This window comes from Squalius cephalus (assembly GCF_949319135.1).
Source record: "Squalius cephalus genome assembly, chromosome: 21".
Taxonomy (NCBI): Eukaryota; Metazoa; Chordata; class Actinopteri; order Cypriniformes; family Leuciscidae; genus Squalius; species Squalius cephalus.
The window spans coordinates 10,715,323-10,737,165 of record NC_137142.1 but is presented as its reverse complement, the minus strand read 5'-3'; positions in this window follow the sequence as shown (position 1 = coordinate 10,737,165).

Genomic DNA, 21,843 nt, shown 5'->3' with positions numbered 1-21,843 from the left:
GGCTATTGCCACAAATATACCCGTGCGACATAAGACTGGTTTTGTGATCCAGGGTCACATTTTTGTTGTTCAATTTAACAATATATTTCTTGCAGTTCAAAGCATCAAGTGTCTTGTATTTATCTTGGACTTATATTCATTCTTCGTTTTTAGTTTTTCTTAGATTGTTTCCTTAAAGGAGAACTCCGGTCAATTTTAACATTGAGCTCATTTTTTTTTTACATTTGGAGTGCTGTCAATACAGAGAACAACGACAAAAATCGGTGTTGCCTTACACCGTGTTATCCTCTTTTTAAAATTTGCACCCAGTTGACTTCAATGGGGCAAGTTTTAAACCTGCTTTTAGCCTCTTAACATCCTTGATGTGTCATTACAAGTGCACAGGTCATGTGAGTGATTCCTTCAGAGTGAACACGGTGAATCTGACTGCAGTAGATGTGAAAGATATGGATAAAAATTATATTTATTTAGCCAGCGCTCATACCTGTATACATCCTGTTTTCAGTCAAAGTCCATAGTAATCGATTGTCGAGTTCACGCGCATGATCATAGGTACTAAACCAATGCGCGTGAACTCGACAATCGATTACTATGGACTTTGACCGAAAACAGGATGTAAATACAGGTATGTGCGCTGGCTGAAATAACATCACTTTTATTCATATCTTTCACATCTACTGCAGTCAGATTCACCCGTGTTCACTCAGAAGGAATCACTCACATTTTCTGTGCACTTGTAATGACACATCAAGGATGTTAAGAGGCAAAAAGCAGGTTTAAAACTTGCCCCATTGAAGTCAACAGGGTGCAAATTTTAAAAAGAGGATAACACGGTGTAGGCAACACCAATTTTTGTCGTTGTTCTCTGTACTGACAGCACTCCAAATTTACAAAAAAATGAGCTCAATGTTAAAATTGACCGGAGTTCTCCTTTAAACCATTTGGCATGGTTGGGCTTAGATAGGCCTTGCATGAATTGCCCAGTTAGGACTCACATAAGATCCTTACAGAGCCCACTTTAAGCCCATAGGGGCATTCACGGTTGAATCCTGGTGCAAGCCCACTTTAAACCCCTTTAGGCAGGTGGGGCCCAAATGGGTCTGACATGAATTACCCAGTTAAGACCCACATAAGACCCTTACAGGTCCCACTTAAAACCCATCTGGACATCCATGGCTGGCCCCCGTGTGGATCCCGGGTGCAAGCCCATTTTAAACGCCCTTTAAGCAGGTGGGGCCCAAATGGGTCTGTCATGAATTTCCTGGTTAAGATCCCACATAATACCCTTATAGATCCCTTTTAAAGCCCATCTGGGCATCCACAGCTGGATCCTGGGTGCAAACCCACTTTAAACCCCTTTGGGCAGGTGGGGCCCCAATGGGTCTGGCATGAATTGCCCAGTTAGGACCCACATAAGACTCTTACAGAGCCCATTTAAAGCCCATCTGGGTAGCCATGGTTGGATCCTGGGTGCAAGCCCACTTTAGACCCATTTGGGCAGGTGGGGCCCAAATGGGTCTGACATGAATTGCCCAATTAAGACCCATGCAGTACCCTTACAGGTCCCACTTTTAGTACGTCTGGGCTTCCACAGCTTGCCCCAATGTGGATCCCGGGTGCAAGCCCATAATGGGGCCCACATTTGCCGCCCATGAAGCCCTCATCTGGGCCCCACGTGTCATTGCTGGCTGGGTGGTGTGAGCAGTGAGGATGAGGAGCCCAGAGCTGAATCTTGGAAATGGTGCCATGGATGAGACCCTCCGTCACTTCACTGGCCCTTATTGCTTCAGATTGTGAAGCACAGCGCAGCACGCAACAACCTCAGGCACGAAGGCACGGCTCACCTCTGGGGGTCAGCTGCTTCATCAGAATAAAGCTGAAGAATGAGAACCACTGTGTTGAGATGGCAGTAGGATGTGGGGTATGATACATGATTGTAGTTTGAATAAAGTTTCATGTGTTGTTGACTTGTATATGCATTTGTTTATTTATGGTTACTTTTATTTGTTCTTTTACTAATTTATTCATGTTTCTTATTGTTGTCAGTAAATACAGTTTTTTACAATCACTTTGTTACTATTTTCAGAACCTTGATGTCATTTTTCACAACTCTAGACACAAAACTCACAACCAATGATCAAAATGCACATTTTTCAAAACTCTAACCCTTTTCTCAATTGCTTGGATACAATACACATAAAACTTAGATCATTTGTTCATTCAACAAAAATCACCTGTTCAATATAACACAACTTAACATCAAAGTACTACTATTTCAAAAGGCAATTCACACGTTACATTTCAAATGAGTGTCTATTCATTTCCTTACAATGATCTAACTATCAATTGATACAACTGCTCAAAATGATAAGTAACTGTTGCTTTACTCTTAATGCATAGTTGTATGGAAACAGACAAACAATCTTCCATGTTTACTGTAAATCATGAAAGTTTCAAGATAACGAGATTCATTGTCACTAATTAGCGTGGAGCATGAACCAATTAGACTACAATATCCATGGATGTAGCCTAATATTTTATCATAATGCTTCATCAGACACTGTGTATATGGTCCCAAATACTGTACCACCTTTTCAGACTATTTACAGTATTGACAGTACTGCACTGTATAGATAATCACTCCTGTTTTGTTTCTTACAGTACAAACAAGCAAGTTGAGGAACACTGCATTTGATGTTTTACAGTACTGTCTTTTCTTTTCTATTTCATAGCTAATTATTTTAGCTTTGATTCAAATAAACCTATGCTGTGGTTGTACTGTAGTGTTTTGCATCAATATATTACAAACTTTGTTCAATGATTCCACTGTGTCTGTAGTATTCTCTCTACTACTGCAGTACTTTTACAGAGATGTATTTACTGTACATGTAGTACTATAATGAAACCTGTATCACATATTTTGTTCTACAATATTTAATGATTGTACGAACAATGACACAGTGAAACTATCGGTTGCTTGTGTGTGGGTGATCTATAGTTATGTTTCAATGGTATTTCACAGTAAATTTGTTTTTTGAACCAATGATTGTGCAAGTGCAAGATTTCTTTAAAGATGTGAATGCACAATGCAATGTTTTGAACATTAGACAGCCTGTGTTACAAGTGATAACCGTTTTGAGTTTTGTGTCTAGAGTTTTGAAAAATGACATCAAGGTTCTGAAAATAGTAGCAAAGTGATTGTAAAAAACTGTAAAATATAATTATTTAATTAATGCATCAATTCATTGCTTGACTGAAATGTATTCATGCATAGCTATATGACAAAACAAATTACATTTTGCTTGTTTTATTAAATTATATAATTTTCAGTAAAACAAATGTAATATAATTAAGTATTGGCCAGCATTTATCATTATTATTGTGTGTAAGTTTTGGGTTGGGCTAGCAATACAATTTGTTCTGGGGTGATATACATTTTTAAGGAGTGATACTTACATTTTTCGAGTATAAAATCAACAGTTTTCTCCAAAGGCGAGATCTTCGAGCAGCTGCCCGTCTCCTTTGTGCAAACATTACAAACGCTTCGGAAAACCATTCTAGGTAGGGCTGTCGAGTTACTGATGTTGCGAGGTGTTAGTGCACCTGTCGCTCATATCATTTTTTTTTTCATTGCCAAACTTAGTTACATACAAGATCAGGGAAATATATCATGGTTGTATATTTAACAATGAACAGAAATAATGATAAAAAAAAAAAAAAATCAATTTGCATAAATCATAATATGAGATTTTATACACAGGAAAAAAGAACAATGACAAGGTTAAATATCTTTAATTATTACATGGCTTGGCTGAATTCCAATGTAGAATGCGGTCTGTTATTTCTTTATAACAGACCGCTGCGGAGTATAACAGACCGTTGCCATGAAAAACAGCGCGTTGCTATGGACGCGGAACGGACTATTTTCTTTGGCGGAAGCAATACAATCGTTTTTAAATCAATAAACTCCTTTTTAAATCAATAATTCGTGTCAAATTATTTATTTATTTTGTAGGTAGCCATGTAATAAGCGGGATAATGTATAGAGAGGCGGTCGTTATAGCGAATAACAAGCCCTTCAGGCTGTCAAGACCCCTCCGCTTCGCGTCGGGGTCTCGTTCAGCCTGTCGGGCTTGTTATTCGCTATAACAACCGCCTCTCTATACATTATCCCTTACATAATTCATCATAATGCATCTTTTTTTTTTTTTCTTTTTTTTGTTATTTGTTATTTATAAGCCTGAGGAATAAAATGAGAGGTAAATATAACAAGAAAAAGAGGGAAACAAAGGAGATTTAAGCTTTTTGCTTGTGGGTGAAAAATTGTGGATAAACTAAAGAAATTAACATACTCAAGAGATGATGATTTTGGCTTTCGTAATAAAAATAATATCGTTAAGGATAAAACTGGGTCACGTAGGGTTTAAAATATAAGACCTTAAATCAACCCTAAATGTATTCACAAAATAAATGGGCAGCTGTTTCTTCAACAAGACACAAAATTTGCCAATTTCGTCAATATCAAGATATTTACAGATAGATGAATTAAACCTGTCGCTCATATCTTTTAAGTTGTTGCGCTTGTGATAACGTTGTAGGTCACATGAAAACGTCAACATGGCAGATGATGTACGGCTCGCATTCATACTTAACGAGATCTGGCTATAAAGTACCTACTCTTTTAGCGCTCGTTAAGTAAGTACTTATTGAAATTAACCTACTCAGTGAGTATGCGGTTTTGAACGCAGCCATAGTTTCTGATTGATTGTTTGTTCAGTTCAGGTGTGTCTTGTTAATTTGCTCTTCAGCTTGTCTATTTAAACCCTGTGTTCCGTCTTTTTCTTTGTCAGTTCTTAACGTTGTATGCAGCTGATGTTCCCGTGATCCTCTTTTGTAAAGTTGTGAGTTCGTCTTTGAATAAAGCTGCTGCACTTCGATCCTGTTTATAGTCTCTGCTGCAACCACTATTGTAATTACACCCCGTTTCACTGCGGATAGTCCTGCATTTTTCATAAATGTGACATCTATTATTGCAACATTGCATCTGTTAGAGGTCAATTTGAGCCAAGCAATAAAATATTTATTGCTAAAATTAGCGTAGATGCCATTCTTCTCATGATGTACTCGTTACATCATGAGAAGAATGGCATCTACGCTAATTTTAGTGTCTGTGTTTATCCCGAGGTTTTCCTGCAGCCTGCCGGATCCGGGCCGTATCCAGATCTGACGAAGGACCTTCGCCTGGACCCGATGACAACGCAGTGCTGAAGTGCCAACTAGTCTCTCCCTATGGAGGATCCCTCTACCACTCTACAGATAAGGCGTTGTCGGGAAAATTCGTTTCGCGTTCCTACCCCAAAGCAACAAAATAAAATAAAATTCTTTATCAAAATTTATAAGGAAAGACAAGTACTTTGTTTAGGCTTGGCTTGTAGGGAATTCCAAACCTGCGTATTTTCAAATGCACATAACTATAGAACCCATTCTAAATGCGCATGTGAACGCCATCAGCGTTTCTCACAGGTTCGCGTTTAAAGTCTGTGTAGAGGGAATGGTGTCGTCTTAGCAGCCCCTAATTTAATTTAATAACAAATGATCGTTGCGACGGAAGCAAATCAATCAAAACTAACTTTAGATGGAAAATAACTTAACTCTGCTATAAAGCCAAAACAATCTCTGTTACCTTAAATTATACGCTTATCTCTGTGAAGCTGCTTTGAAACAATCTACGTTGTTAAAAGCGCTATAAAAAAATAAAAAAATAAAAATAAGCAAGGCAGGAATGTATTTCTAAAGATTGTATTTAATAATTGTGAAATGTAATATTAATTTATGCAGGATTCTAATCTGGTATTTTAGGCAGGGGGTATTCCCATGGTTTGATTTTAGTCCAGTAAATCATACATATTTTTAAAGTAACCTTTGTTAGTGTTCTCCAGTGGTAAAGTTTGCCTGGTCACAAGAGATGGTTTAATAAGAGGAATCCAAGAAAACATTTATTTACTAAACATTCAGTAGGAAAACAATGCAGGTAAGCAATGTCACAGTCAGTGTTCACTGGTGATGATAATGATCATTAACTGAGTCTTTCTAGTTACCAGGTATTATGGTGCAGATGGACAAGTATGGAGGAAGAGCCCACCACTGAAGGAGCACAGTAGGTAATGTGAGGGACAGGTGCAGTTATTATCGGGTGAGAGGCAGTGCTGAGTGTTGGTGACTAAGGAGCCTGGTGTATCCATGACAATTTCATAGTAAGGTCTCTGTTACTGTTGGGACCACTGATCTATACAGAATGACTGGATAGCTCATGACGTCATAAACAGTTAAGCCACCGCACCGCCATATTGGTATTCCCTAGTGAGCTCACACATTCTATTGAATCAATAGGAAATTTTATGATTTGACTGAAAAAACATTGCCTAACGGGACACAGTTTTTAAATCTAAAGTCTCCCTGTACATTCTCACAACTCAAACATCCTAAAAATGGATATTTGTTTATATATAAAAAGCTGTACGAGAACACTAGTCGGCCTTCACTGAAAAGCTATCTTAACAGGTAAGAAAAACAGTTCTCTTACGAGAGGTTCTCTCGTACTGCGTAAGTCTTACGCTAGGGGAAAATCTCTTTTCCGCGAGATACTGAAGCCAAAAAATTATCCTTAATTTTGAAATAATGTAAAACGCGTTGCGGCAGCATACAGACACAGGCGAGACGGCTCGCGCGCCTATTGGCTGCCCTGCGGCAACTGCAGCAGCCTATCGATAAGGCCTTCTCCTGACATGAGCTCCAATGGGGGCGCTTCGCGCCCAATACGTCACGTCCCGCCGAAATGGGCGTGGCCTTGGGCTATAAATATAGCTTCGAGAGGCTAGCTCACTGATTTTTTATCTCTTCAGCAGAGCTCACGCATCGCTGGATCCTGAGACAAGAAGCCGCGCCGTCAGAAAAAGCCTTTTCAGTGGGACGAGCCTTGCATCTGAAACCGCTGGCCGCGCCGCCTTCAGCCGCCGTTCCTGCTGTGCTATCCGGCGTTATATCCTTTCTCTGCTACTGTGTTTTGTGTGTGTGTGTGTGTGTGTGTGTGTGTTCGCCGCCGCGACACACACTCTCATTGCACTAAAAGAGCTGGGCGTCTTTTTCAAGATGCCCCGCCGCGGTACCGCGCCGTAAAGAGCGCTGTGCTCGGAACCCCCCCCCCAACCCGCGAAAGCTCGCCGGTTCACCCGCCTGCTTCACCCGCTTCGCTAGAGTCTCTTCCTGATGGACAGCGGCCGCCGCTTTCCGTCGTGGATATCGACCAGTAAGCCGCGTCTGTGGGGGATGATACCTGCTCTCCCTCTGTTCGAGCCGCGCAAACTGCACCGTTCACAGGGGATGTCAGGAGCGGACGGTCACGGGGCTAGTTTTTCTTTACGTTACAAGAAAGCTACCCCACTCTTGTACATTCACGCGTCACTCACCGGCGTAGAAGAAAAGAGAGTCTTAGTCCCGCCTAGGCTGGTCTAACCTCCATTTCTCACACATTTCTCAGTCCCCTCTTAAGTCAGGCGACTGGAAATATAAATATTGCAGTTAACGAGCCTGTGATAATACACGCACGCCTGCAAACAAACGCCGAAGCAAAACATGATGACGCTCTCTCTCTTCCCGCTCTCTCTCCCTTTGCTCGTGCCGCGCAATCTGCGCCGTTCGCAAGGGATGTCAGAAACGGACGGTCACTGGGCTAGTTTTCTTTACGTGCAAGAAAGCTACCCCACCCCTCATGCCCATTCGCGTGCGTCGCCGGCAAAAGGAGAAAGAGAGTGTTTTAGTCCCGCGGAGGCCGGACAACCTCCTTTTTCTCACACATTTCTCAGTTCCCTCTGAAGTTCAGGCGACTGGAAATGTCAATATTGCAGTAAACGAGTCTGTTAATACATGCACGCCTGCAAACAAACGCCGTCACAAGACGTGTTGAGCTCTTATATGCTCGCGCTACTGAAAACTTATGCATTTCCCCCTGTGGCTCAGTGGCGGAATCTTAGGCTTTCGCGCCAGAGACCCGTGTTCGAATCCCATGTCTGCCGGCATATAAAATTATGCCATCAATGCTATCGTTCTGTCTGTTCCCTTAAAAAGGCGACTGCAGATGTGTATTTTGCAGCCAGCGAGCGCGTTGTACAACCCGTTCGCCTGCACCCAAACACTGTTTCTATGGCAACTAAAAGTCTTCCTAGCCAGTCTAAGGAAACGACGGTGTTCAAGTCCCGCTGCGGCTGAACTTCCACCAAAACTTCTCGCTCGTTCAGTTCCAGAAAATGTGACTGTTCCAGTGTATTTAGCAGAAAACAAGCCGGTTTCACAGCACGCTTGCCTGCACACAAACCCAGATAAATCCCATAAAGAGGGTATTTTCTGGTATTCCGGCCACGGCCGATGGTGTTATGTGTGTAGTATGTAAATGCCCACGCCCAGTACTCATTCCTACACACAAGCACAGCCAGCCCGCCACATTTCAGGGCTCGCACACATGAAATCGACTCATGTCGATTGCGCATTAAATGTAGTGCACACTGCATGTCTCACGGTTTCTGTAAAAACGAAACCAACGCACATACAGTCGGCTCAAGCCGACGGCGTTCTCAGTGTAGTGAATGTGCCCGCTGTCCCGCGCCCACATTCACTCACAGACATGACAAGCCCAGGGCTCGCACAAATAAAATCGGCTCATGTCGATTGGGCGTTAAATGTCCGGCCACGGCCGATGGTGTTATGAGTGTAGTAAAAATGCCCACTGCCCAGTGCTCATTCCTACACACAGACACAGCCCGCCCCACAGGGCTCACGCACATAAAATCGACTCATGTCGATTGTGCATTAAATGTAGTGAATGTGCCCACGATCCAGTGCCCACAAACACTACACACTGCATGTCTTTCGGTTTCTGTAAAAATGAAACCAACACACATACAGTCAGCCCAGGCCGACGGTGTTTTCAGTGCAGTAAATGTGCCCGCTGTTCTGCGCCCACATTCACTCACAGACATGACAAACCCCACTGGGTTCCCCCGCTCGCTCTCTCTCAGCTATCCGCCCAAAGAGAGTCGAGCGCGGACAGGCTGCCCGCTGTGATCAGTGCGCCCCCCGCCTCAAACGCTGCAAGCACGGCGTCTATGTTACAGCATACCGAAGCTCTCCGGCCGCCACTATGTCGCGGCCAGAGCCCAGATCTCATTCAACCCCTAGCTATCCATGCAAATGCGTGGACAAAGCTTCCCGGGGTATCAGAATGGGTGCTGAACATTATAAAAAGTGGCTATTTGCTACAGTTCGCTCGACGCCCCCGCCGTTGCACGGTGCGAATCGAAACCACGGTAGAAAAGGAAGTAGCACATCTACTTCGTGCCGAAATTGCGAAACTGTTGAGCAAAGGGGCCATAGAGCCTTTATCTCAAGCTCAGAGCGAAGGGGGGCTATACCGCAGATATTTCCTGGTACCGAAAAAAGACGGGGGTCTCAGACCCATTCTGGATCTAAGACAGCTGAACAAAGCGCTTGCAAAACGCCGGTTCAGAATGCTCACGACCAAGAAAATCCTCTTGCAAATTCGCCAGGGAGACTGGTTTGTGTCAATAGATCTGAAGGATGCGTATTTCTAAATACAAATAGCGTCACGTCACAGGCGATTTTTGAGATTCGCCTTCGAGGGCCAGGCATGTCAATACACAGTCCTACCGTTTGGCCTGTCCTTAGCACCCTGTACATTCACGATGTGCATGGACGCAGCCCTCGCTCCCCTGAAACTTCAGGGAATGCGAGTTTTGAACTACTTGGACGATTGGCTGGTTCTAGCTCAGTCACACTCAGAGCTCATAGAACACAGGACCATTTTACTCGAGCATCTCGAGAATCTGGGTCTCGAAGTCAATTGGGCGAAAAGTTCACTGTCTCCCACTCAGAGAATATCTTTTCTGGGCACAGAACTGGACTCGCTGTCTATGGCAGCTCAACTATCGCTGCAGCGCAGACTGACTATTCCGCCGCGGCGCTATAGTCCCGCTCAAACAGTTTCAAAGGATGCTGGGTCTCATGGCCGCAGCATCAGCAGTTCTTCAGCTGGGTCTGCTTTGCATGCGCCCGCTGCAGTTCTGGCTAAAAGCGCGAGTACTGCGCCGAGCATGGACTTCCGGTCTTTTTCGCCTCAAGGTTGATCAGAAATGCATCTCAGCACTGAAACCTTGGAAAGCGACAGACTGGTACCAGTCAGGTGTAAGCCTGGGGACTTCCTCGAGTGTGAAGGTGGTGTCTACGGACGCCTCCACCTCGGGATGGGGAGCGCTGCTCGAGGGCAGACCGTTCTTCGGCCAGTGGTCAGAACGGGAAAAGCTTCTGCACATAAACTGCCAAGAAATGATGGCAGTAGACAACGTGCTGAGGCGCTTTCGTCCCCAGATAAAAGGACACCACGTCTTGGTCCGCTCGGACAACATGTCAGTGGTAGCCTACATAAATCGCCAGGGAGGCATCACATCCCGAAACCTTTACAGGCTGACGGAACACCTCCTGGTATGGGCTCAGCACAACCTGTGCTCGCTCAGAGCAGCGCATGTGCCTGGCCACCTAAATGTGGGACCAGACAGACTGTCCAGGAACAATGTTCCGGCAGGGGAATGGTCTCTACACCCACAGACAGTCCAACTGCTGTGGAAGACATTTGGCAGAACGGAAATAGACCTGTTTGCGTCTCAAGAAAACGCTCACTGCCTGGAGTTTTTCTCCAAGAGCAGGGATGTGCTGGCCCACGTCTGGCCCCGCTGCCCGCTCTATGCTTTTCCCCCCGTCGCGCTCCTACCTCAGGTGTTAGAGCGGATCAGGGAAAGCGGATACTCAGTGCTACTAGTGGCTCCGTTCTGGAAGAACCAGGTTTTTTTCCTAGTTCTGATGCAGCTGACGAGCGCTGCCCCATGGCCAATACCAGTGAGGAGGGACCTCCTCTCTCAGACCAGGGGCTCGATATGGCATCCTCGCCCGGAGCTTTGGTCCCTACATGCGTGGGCCATCAACGGGTACCCACTGATCTCCCACAGGGGGTGTTAAACACGATCAGGCAGGCTAGAACCCCCTCTACGAGGCGGCTCTATTCCTCAAAATGGTCTGTGTTCTCTAGCTGGTGCACAGCACGCGGCTTTTCACCCCAGGGTTGTGGAGTAATGGAGGTTCTCTCCTTCCTACAATAGCTACTGGATAAGGGCAGAACCCCATCCACGCTCAAAGTTTATGTGGCGGCTATAGCAGCGTTCACTGAACCAACGCTTGGCCAGTCACTTGGAAGGAACGATCTGGTCATTCACTTCCTTAGAGGAGCTAAGAGGTTAAATCCTCCCAGACCTCCCTCAGTTCCCATATGGGACCTTTCTACGGTCTTGGTGGCTATGAAAGGTGCCCCATTCGAGCCGATCCAATCTATAGATGTCAAACACTTATCTTTCAAGACAGTGTTTCTTCTGGCTCTCGCTTCAGTAAAGCGTATAGGGGACTTGCAAGCGCTCTCAGAGAGCGCGACATGTATGGAGTTTGGGCCAAATGACTCGAAAGTCATACTCAAACCAAGGCACGGGTACGTTCCTAAATCCCTCAACACATCGTTCAGGGCCCAGGTGATTTCCCTGTATGCCCTGCCGGTCTCTAACGAGGAAAAGGACGCCAGCTTCCTTTGCCCGGTCAGGGCATTAAGGGCTTATGTGTCTCGCACATCTGTCTTCAGACAGACAGAGCAGCTCTTTGTTTCATTCTACGGACGTTCTAAGGAACTTGCCGTGTCGAAACAGAGCCTATCCAGATGGATAGTCGATGCTATAGCGCTGGCTTATACCTCTAAGGGCTTGCAGTGCCCATTAGGTGTCAGAGCGCACTCCACGAGAGGTATGACCTCATCGTGGGCTTGGTCTAGTGGGATTGCCTTGCAAGATATCTGTATGGCGGCAGGCTGGGCCCTCCCCGTCTACATTTATAAGGTTTTATAACCTAGAGGTTCCCGCTTTGCAGGCTAAGCTGCTCTCGGTCCAAGTTCGGTATTGTCTGCCCCGATGTTCGGCTCAGAATACTGAAAATGCTTGAGCAAATTGTCACGGTGTGACAAAAGCCAGATAAGGAGAGAGAGTAAAATCCTCGTGAAGGCAGTATTATTTGGAGACCTCTTGTGGATGGTCGTCTCATCACACCGCGAAATCCGTTGCCATGGCAGCGAGGCCAATTGCCTGATTGACAGCAGGTGAGGAGAATTACAGAGAGTGTTGTGAGAGGAACGCGCATTAAGATGGGGCTTTAAAAAGAGAGAGGAAACAGACGGTCAGTGTGGTTCTCCTCCTGTGAGATACTGTGTTTTGTCGGCGGGTTGTTTGTATTTGAAGCTGGACTGTGTAGCAGGGCGAAAATTGAAGCCGAGGAATGGAAAGGAGAGAGTGAAGTTTTGTCAACGAAAATCCAAGGGATATCGTCAGCAGTGGAAGAGACGCAAAGTGATGAGTATTTGATCCGTGGTTTATATGCACTGACATTGAAGTGGTGTGGAGCGTTTGGAAAGAGTGTGGCACGAGTGGATTATTACACCGAGTGAATTAATGATCTGTCTTCAACCTTTGTTCTTCCTTCACTGAATGTGACGATTGCTACATCCGTCCTGGCTGTCTCTGGGAGAAGTTGAGCCGTGTGAGAAACGAGAGTCGATCCGGTGGGAGAAAGACCGGTGGGTGAGTGCTGGCCCGAATGCACGGTGTGCGAGTGGAATGCAGTGCCTGAAGTGACGATTCACACGGTTTGTGTTATGGAGTGAAGTTTATCGTGTGGAGAAGTATTAAAAGTCTGCTGTGCACTCTCCTCTATAGTCTTTCACCCGCTGTTCCTGAACAGGGTTTGTCACATTAAGCGCCCAACTTACCATTCGAGACAGCCCCGCTTTGTTAATGCTGTTGATCCATTGATTCCTGTTACATTGTTGCAGTGGACAGCTGAACTGGAGCGTCTTGCTTGAGCATCTTTCCTGTCTGGTGGTCACCACACGTCCCTATCAACAGCCACTGCCCGGGTTCGAACGAGAGAAGGTACTGCCGTTGAATGTTTCATTTACTATTGAATGGTCGAATCCTGTTGCATTGTTACAGCGCCTAGCCGAATTGGAGCATCTTGCTTAAAGCATCCTCCCTGTCTGGTGGACTCCACACGTCCCTATCAAAAGCCGCTGTCTGGTTGGAACGAGAGAAGGTATTACAGCTGAATGTTTCATTACTGCTGAATGGTCACACCCTGTTGCACCGATACAGTGTACAGCTGAAGTGGAGTGTCTTGCTTAGAGCATCCTTCCCGCTTGGTGGTCTCCACATGCTCTATCGAAAGTCGCTGTCCTGTTCGGAAAAGGAAAAGGTATTTGAAATGAACGTTTGATATGCTGTTGAATAGTTAAACCCTGCTACCTGGTTACAGTGCACAGCCGAAGTGGAGTGCCCCGCTCAAGTGTCCTCTCCGCTTGGTGGTCTCCGCATGCCCTATGGAAAGCCTCCGCCCTGTTCAGAAGAGAGAAGGTATTTCAATTGAACGTTCCACACGCTGTTGAGAAGTTAAATCCTGTTACCTGGTTATAGTGTACAGTCAAGTGGAGTGTCTCCCTCAAAGCGTCTTCTCCGCCTGGTGGTCCCCACCTGTCTCCACGGAAAGCCTCCGCCCTGTTCAGAAGAGAGAAGGTATTTCAATTGAACGTTCCATATGCTGTTGGGAAGTTAAATCCTGTTACCTGGTTACAGTGTGCAGTCAAGTGGAGTGTCTCCCTCAAAGCATCTTCTCCGCCTGGTGGTCCCCACCTGTCCCCACTGAAAGCCTCCGCCCTGTTCAGAAGGAGAGAAGGTATCACTGTTGAACGTCGCATCTTGTTGAACCATTGAACCCTGTCGTATCGTTGCAGGGCACAGCCAAAGTGAAGTGTTCTCTTGCCGGGTGGCCCTCCGTGCCTGTGTTGCAAAGGCCCTCCGTGCCTGTGTTAACGCGCCACCCGTGCGCTCAGCTATTTTTATTTATTTATTTTTCTCTCGTGCGTCCGCTAGAGCCCTGCACGGGCCAAAAACTCCAGCCCTAGCCCGGCCCTGGCCCGTGGTGTTCAAGCCCTACCCGACCCCAGCCCGACAACGCCTGCAATTTTTTTCAGCCCGAACCCGACCCGACCCGAGACCAACATCAATCACTTTTAAGCTCTCTCTGACGCGCGCGCTCTTTGACGCGCTCTCTCTCTCTCTGACGCGCGCTGTCTCTGCTACACACGCAAACACACGTCGCGCGCTCTCTGATGCGCGCTGTCTCTGCTACACACGCAAACACACACACATCGCGCGCTCTCTGATGCGCGCTGTCTCTGCTACACACGCAAACACACACACATCGCGCGCTCTCTGATGCGCGCTGTCTCTGCTACACACGCAAACACACACACGTCACACGCTACTAAGAGGTAAACTTTTATTATAGGCCTGAAACATCATGCCCAAAAATATTGGACAAACCGTCCATTACACAGAAGCATAAACATGAAGGGAGAATATAGTGCTACGGGATCAAACCGCAAAAATAAGTAAATAAACGGCCTACCTTTCTTTGCTTTTCAGTAACTGAAGTGTCACCTGTTTAATGCACGTGAGTGACGCGCGCGCGTTCGTGTATGCGTGTTGCGTTTGTGTTACTTTCTTAGGTGATGTATAATATTTATAATATAATCAATATAACAATATTTCATACACACTTCGTGACGTGTGCTCTGCTGCACGTTAATTATATACACAATGAGGAGAGAAGCTAAAATAAGCCCGAGCCCGACCCGAGCCCGATCTGTAAAAAAAAAAAAACGGCCCGAGCCCGGCCCGAATGGGCTTAGCCTGTCGGGCCCCGTCGGGCCCCGACGGGCTTGCAGGGCTCTAGCGTCCGCGCCTTTGAGTTCATAAAAAGCTCAGGTGAGTAAGAATCAGTCAACAAACACGGTGAGTAATGTCTTGTCCTGTTATTGTCACTTGCACTTCATGTCACATGTTTAGTATAGCCTTCTCTGTCGACAATATAGGATTTATATGTGATAAATGTAAGGAGACAGTTAGGTTGACAGAGAAGATTTCAGAATTAGAAACACGCATCCAAACTTTAATTGAGGATAGTAAGAGTGCTAGTGCTTTAGATGTTTTGGATGCGCATAGAATAGTGAACACTTTACATGGCGTGGTTCCGGCTGAAGTAGAGCCTGTGCAGCCGGGCAAATGGGTGACAGTGAGGGATCGCTCTAGTCGCGGATCTAAAAACCACTCTTCCGTTCCGATTACCATAACAAATCGATTTGCCCCGCTCAGTGAAACACCCACTGAGAATGATTGTGCCCTAGTTATTGGCGATTCTATCACACGGAACGTGAAAATAGAGACACCAACCACCATAGTCACATGTTTGCCGGGAGCCAGAGCGCCTGACATCAAAGCAAATTTAAAAGTGCTGGCTAATGCTAATCGTAAATTCTCTAAGATCATTATTCATGTCGGCACTAATGATGTTCGACTCCGCCAGTCGGAGATCACCAAAATTAATATTAAAGAGGTGTGTGAACTTGCAAGTACGATGTCAAGGACTGTAATTTGCTCTGGCCCCCTTCCTGTTCGCAGGAGTGATGAGATAGTTAGTAGATTGTGTTCGCTTAACGGTTGGCTGTCTAGGTGGTGTCCGCTTAATAATATAGAATTCATAGACAATTGGAAAAGTTTTTGGGGCAAACCTGACCTGTTGAAAAGAGATGGTATTCATCCCTCCTGGGATGGTGCTGCTCTTCTCTCTAGTAATATGGCTCATAGTCTTAGAGCTCAAACATGACAATCTGGGGCTCAGGTCAGGAAGCAGACAGACTGGCTAAACCGACCGTCTGCTAGCGGCCTCGCCTCACCAAGGTCACATAGAGCCTCTTTCACCTAGCTATCATCATATAGAGACTGTGTCTGTTCCCCGAATTTGGAAATCCAAAAAACGTTTAAACCCATCTAAGGTTAAAAATTTAATTGATGTTCAACAAATAAAAAACAGCTATATTACAGATGAGCAAATGCTAAAGCTTGGGTTGCTGAATATTCGATCGCTTACTTCAAAAGCACTCGTTGTTAACGATATGATTTCAGATAATAACCTAGATGTGCTGTGTTTGACAGAAACCTGGCTAAAACCAAACGATTACATTACTTTAAATGAATCAACCCCGCAAGATTACTGTTATAAACATGATCCTCGTCCGAAACGCAAAGGGGGTGGTGTTGCTGTAATTTATAGTAATAGTTTCAAAACCACTAAGAAATCAAGTTTTAAATATAATTCTTTTGAAGCATTGGTGCTTAATGTAAAAATATATAGTGTAAACGATAAATCACGTTTGAGATTTGTGCTGGCTACTGTATACAGGCCACCAGGGCACCATACAGACTTTATCAAAGAATTTGCGGACTTTCTATCAGAATTAATATTGACTGCAGATAAAGTACTAATTGTTGGTGATTTTAATATACACATCGATAATGAAAAAGATGCATTGGGATTGGCATTTAAAGACATTGTAAATTCAATTGGAGTTAGACAACACGTGTCAGGACCTACTCATCGTCGTAATCATACTCTAGATCTAATATTATCACACGGAATAGATGTTGATGCCGTTGAAATTCTGCAGCAGAGCGATGACATCTCAGATCATTACCTAGTCTCGTGTAATTTGCATTTAGCCAAGGCTGCAAAGCCGATTCCGTGTTTCAAATATGTGAGACCTATCACTTCTGCTACTAAAGATTGCTTTATTAATAATCTTCCTAATCAGTTTCATCATCTCAGCATCTCAGATAGCTTAGAAGAACTAGATATTACAACAGAAACGTTTAACTCTCTCTTTTCCAGCACTTTAGACACAGTTGCTCCGTTGCGCTTAAAGAAGATTAAAGAAAATAGTCGCCGTGGTACAATGAGCACACTCGGGCCCTTAAGAGAGCAGCTAGAAAAATGGAGCGCAACTGGAAGAAAACAAAACTAGAGGTATTTCGCATTTCATGGAAGGAGAGCTCTATTGCTTACAGAGAGGCTTTAAAAGCTGCTAGATCTGCTTATTTTTCAACCCTATTAGAAGAAAATAAACATAATCCTAGGTATTTATTTGAAATGGTGGCTAAACTAACGAAAAATAAAGCTTCAAGCCCAGAAGTTTCCAAGCAACACAGCAGTAATGACTTTATGAACTTCTTCAATTATAAGATTGATAATATCAGGGACAAAATTATAACTATGCAACCGTCTACTACAGTATCGCATCAGGCAGTGCATTGTAGTCTCCCTGAGGAAAAATTTGATTCATTCGTTGCTATAGGAGAGGAAGAATTTACTAAACTCATTAAATCATCTAAATCTACAACATGTATGTTAGACCCTATACCGACTAAGCTACTGAAAGAAATACTTCCAGAGGTCATAGATCCTCTTCTTAATATCATTAATTCGTCTTTGTCTCTAGGATACGTACCAAAAAACTTTAAGCTGGCTATGATTAAACCGCTTGTTAAAAAAACGCAACTTGATCCTACAGAATTAGTCAATTGCAGGCCGATCTCGAATCTACCTTTTCTGTCAAAGATATTAGAAAAGGCAGTATCCTCACAACTGTGTTCCTTTCTTGAAAGAAATGATATCTGCGAGGATTTCCAGTCAGGATTTAGACCGTACCATAGTACCGAGACAGCTCTCGTTAGAGTCACAAATGATTTGCTCTTATCATCCGATCGTGGTTGTATCTCTCTATTAGTGTTACTCGATCTTAGTGCTGCATTTGACACCATTGACCACAACGTTCTTTTAAATAGATTAGAACATTATGTTGGCATTACGGGAATTGCACTAGCATGGTTTAAATCATACTTATCTGACCGTTATCAGTTTGTAGCAGTAAATGATGAGATGTCTCATCGATCACAAGTTCAGTATGGCGTACCACAAGGCTCAGTACTAGGACCGTTGCTGTTCACTCTGTACATGCTACCCTTAGGAGATATCATTAGGAAACATGGCATTAGCTTTCACTGTTATGCCGATGATACTCAGCTCTATATTTCTTCAAAACCTAACGAAACTTATCAATTCACAAAATTAACGGAATGCATAGCGGATATAAAAAATTGGATGACTTGTAATTTCCTACTTCTAAATTCTGAAAAAACAGAGTTTCTAATTATTGGACAAAAAACTTCCTCACGTAATAATCTAGAATACTGTCTAACACTCGATGGCTGCTCTGTTAAGTCTTCGTCGTCGGTTAGGAACCTGGGTGTGCTCTTTGATACCAATCTTTCATTTGAAAGTCACGTGTCTAGTATCTGTAAAACTGCATTTTTCCATCTTAAAAATATATCTAAATTACGCCATATGCTCTCATTGACAAATGCGGAACAATTAGTTCATGCGTTCATGACCTCAAGGCTAGATTATTGTAATGCTCTACTGGGTGGTTGTCCTGCACGCTTAATAAACAAATTACAGCTGGTTCAAAACGCAGCAGCTCGAGTTCTTACCAGAACCAGGAAGTATGACCATATTAGCCCGGTTCTGTCAAAACTGCATTGGCTCCCTATTAAACATCGCATCAATTTTAAAATATTGCTGATCACTTACAAAGCACTAAATGGTTTAGCTCCGCAGTACTTGAGCGAGCTCTTAACGCATTATAGTCCGTCACGTCTATTGCGATCTCAAAATTCCGGCCAGTTGATAATACCTAGAATATCAAAATCGACTGCTGGCGGTAGATCCTTTTCCTATTTAGCACCAAAACTCTGGAACAGTCTTCCTACCATTGTCCGGGAAGCAGACACACTCTGTCAGTTCAAAGCCAGATTAAAGACACATCTCTTTGACCTAGCTTTCACATAATACATTATAGACTTCTATAATTTAATGTTAGGCTGCATAGATTAGGTCAGCCGGAACCGGGAACACTTCCCAAAAATCCTGATGTACTCGTTACATCATGAGAAGAATGGCATCTACGCTAATTTTAGTGTCTGTGTTTATCCCGAGGTTTTCCTGCAGCCTGCCGGATCCAGGCCGTATCCAGATCTGACGAAGGACCTTCGCCTGGACCGATGACAACGCAGTGCTGAAGTGCCAACTAGTCTCTCCCTATGGAGGATCCCACTACCACTCTACAGATAAGGCGTTGTCGGGAAAATCCGTTTCGCGTTCCTACCCCAAAGCAACAAAATAAAATAAAATTCTTTATCAAAATTTATAGGGAAAGACAAGTACTTTGTTTAGGCTTGGCTTGTAGGGAATTCCAAACCTGCATATATTCAAACGCACATAACTATAGAACTCATTCTAAATGCTCATGTGAACGCCATCAGTGTTTCTCACAGGTTCGCGTTTAAAGTCTGTGTAGAGGGAATGGTGTCGTCTTAGCGGCCCCTAATTTAATAACAAATGATCATTGCGACGGAAGCAAATCAATCAAAACTAACTTTAGATGGAAATAACTTAACTCTGCTGTAAAGCCGAAACAATCTCTGTTACCTTAAATTATACGCTTATCTCTGTAAAGCTGCTTTGAAACAATCTACATTGTTAAAAGCGCTATATAAATGAAGATGACTTGACTTGACTTGACAAAGCATTGCTACTGTTCAGAAGGAAGGAGAGTAACTACGGCATGTGTCTCGATTAAAGTGTTGTTCTGCTGTTCATGGTCCCCTCCTGGCCCGGCCCGCTCGCCACCTGCGTCCTTGTGACCCGTCTGAGTCGAGGATCCCCGTCCTCTGGATACTTACCTCTGGGCAGCCTCCGGCGTTCGTTCCATCCTCACTGCGAATACTTACCTGGTTCCAGTCCGAATGGGGTCCGTGTAGCCAAGACTTCCTTGAGAGCCTTGTAAAGGGTACTTACCCAGTGGCTTACCTGAGTGGTGTGCGTCCTCCTCTGATTCCTCTCCGACGAGCCGCAGGGTGTCCACGAACGTCCATCCCGCCCCGGTCCAGGGGGCCCATCAAATTGCTTCTGGCGAAAGAAGAGATTTTAATTAGGACTTTTCAAATTTACCTGCTTTTAACTTAATAAAGAAATTGTTATTCCTTTATCCTCTGTCTTTGTCTGGTTCCTTGACACGCTCCTCGAGGCGGTGCCCGGTCCCCAGGGGTGGGTGCAGTCGGGCTTGGCCCACCCCGACCTGTGACAAAATGCTTGCTGATTGATCGCGCAGCTCTATGGGCAGTGTGTAAGACCCACTATATTCATCAGTCCAGGCCGAGGGTCGCCCTGGCTGTATGAAACATTATCAGTATAACCGCTCCTTATAGGATGTTATATTTTACAGGAATGATGCTATTCTAGCCACTCTTTCCTGGACTCTCTGTGAGTCCCTTATGATCATGTACTATATGAGCCCGGGCACTTGCCCTTGGGACTTTGGTGCTGGATCATAGCATGCACGGCGTTTTACACTGTGTTCCCCTAGCGTAAGACTTACGCAGTACGAGAGAACCTCTCGTAAGAGAACGTACTCGGTTACTAACGTAACCTCGGTTCTCTCTAGAGAGGGAACGAGTACTGCGTATCTTGCCGTGCCTGCACATGCTCTGGTTCGCTCCGGCGATAAAAAACCAGTGAGCTAGCCTCTCGAAGCTATATTTATAGCCCAAGGCCACGCCCGTTTCGGCGGGACGTGACGTATTGGGCGCGAAGCGAGAGGGCCTTATTGATAGGCTGCTGCAGTTGCCGCAGGGCAGCCAATAGGCGCGCGAGCCGTCTCGCCTGTGTCTGCATGCTGCCGCAACGCGTTTTACATTATTTCAAAATTAAGGATAATTTTTTGGCTTCAGTATCTCGCGGAAAAGAGATTTTCCCCTAGCGTAAGACTTACGCAGTACTCGTTCCCTCTCTAGAGAGAACCGAGGTTACGTTAGTAACAGAGTACGTTTGATACTATTAATTAAATAGTGAATGCTAAAGGCCTATTTTTGCGAATTGGTGAATATTCAGGTGAATATTGTTTCGTGGCCATGAATTAATAATACCTCAGCACGTTATACTAATTTGTTCCCTCGTTTTACTATATTGTGGCCATGTTGTAATTCGTTAAATCAAAATAAGGGAGGGAATTAGTTCAACGTGTCCACGATTTATTAAAACGAGGGAACAAATAAGTCATCGTAACAACGAATTACTTAGATCAGTGGACAGGGCGCATAAGAACAAGCACAGAGAGAGAGAGAGCTCCGGCGTCCCAACCGCGCGCACTCTCACCGCCTTCAAACAACACGAGCGCTGTATTGCTCTCTCTCCCTCGCGCATATCAACATCAGTTGACACAATAGTAAAATGTCGGAAGACCGATTGTGTTTTATAGATTAGTAGTTTTTTCATATAAAGTTTATGATTAGCAAGTACATGTTCAGGAAATGCATAATACAAATTGTATGGGTTAATGTAACGGTAAATGGACTCTGCACGAAGCTCTTTTGAAGCTGTCAAATGGTGTTGCTATTGGACACTTAATTGTGATTATTGCTGCTCTGAGGTTTCTTCTAGGCTACTGTTGACTGTTTTATCGTTGTTTTTTGAAGAAGCAGCAGTATTACTCTTGCCTCGGAGAAAACAACACGGGCATAGCGACAATTCTGCATATACATTACTACTTATAGGGCTTGAATTACAACCTGTGGGCAGTTTTTCTACATCCTTTTGTGAACGTCGGTTTACACTTGTATGCTGCACAGCGGGTCATCTTAAAAGTGCCGTCGGAGCTACCAATCTCTGTATAATGGGCGTTGG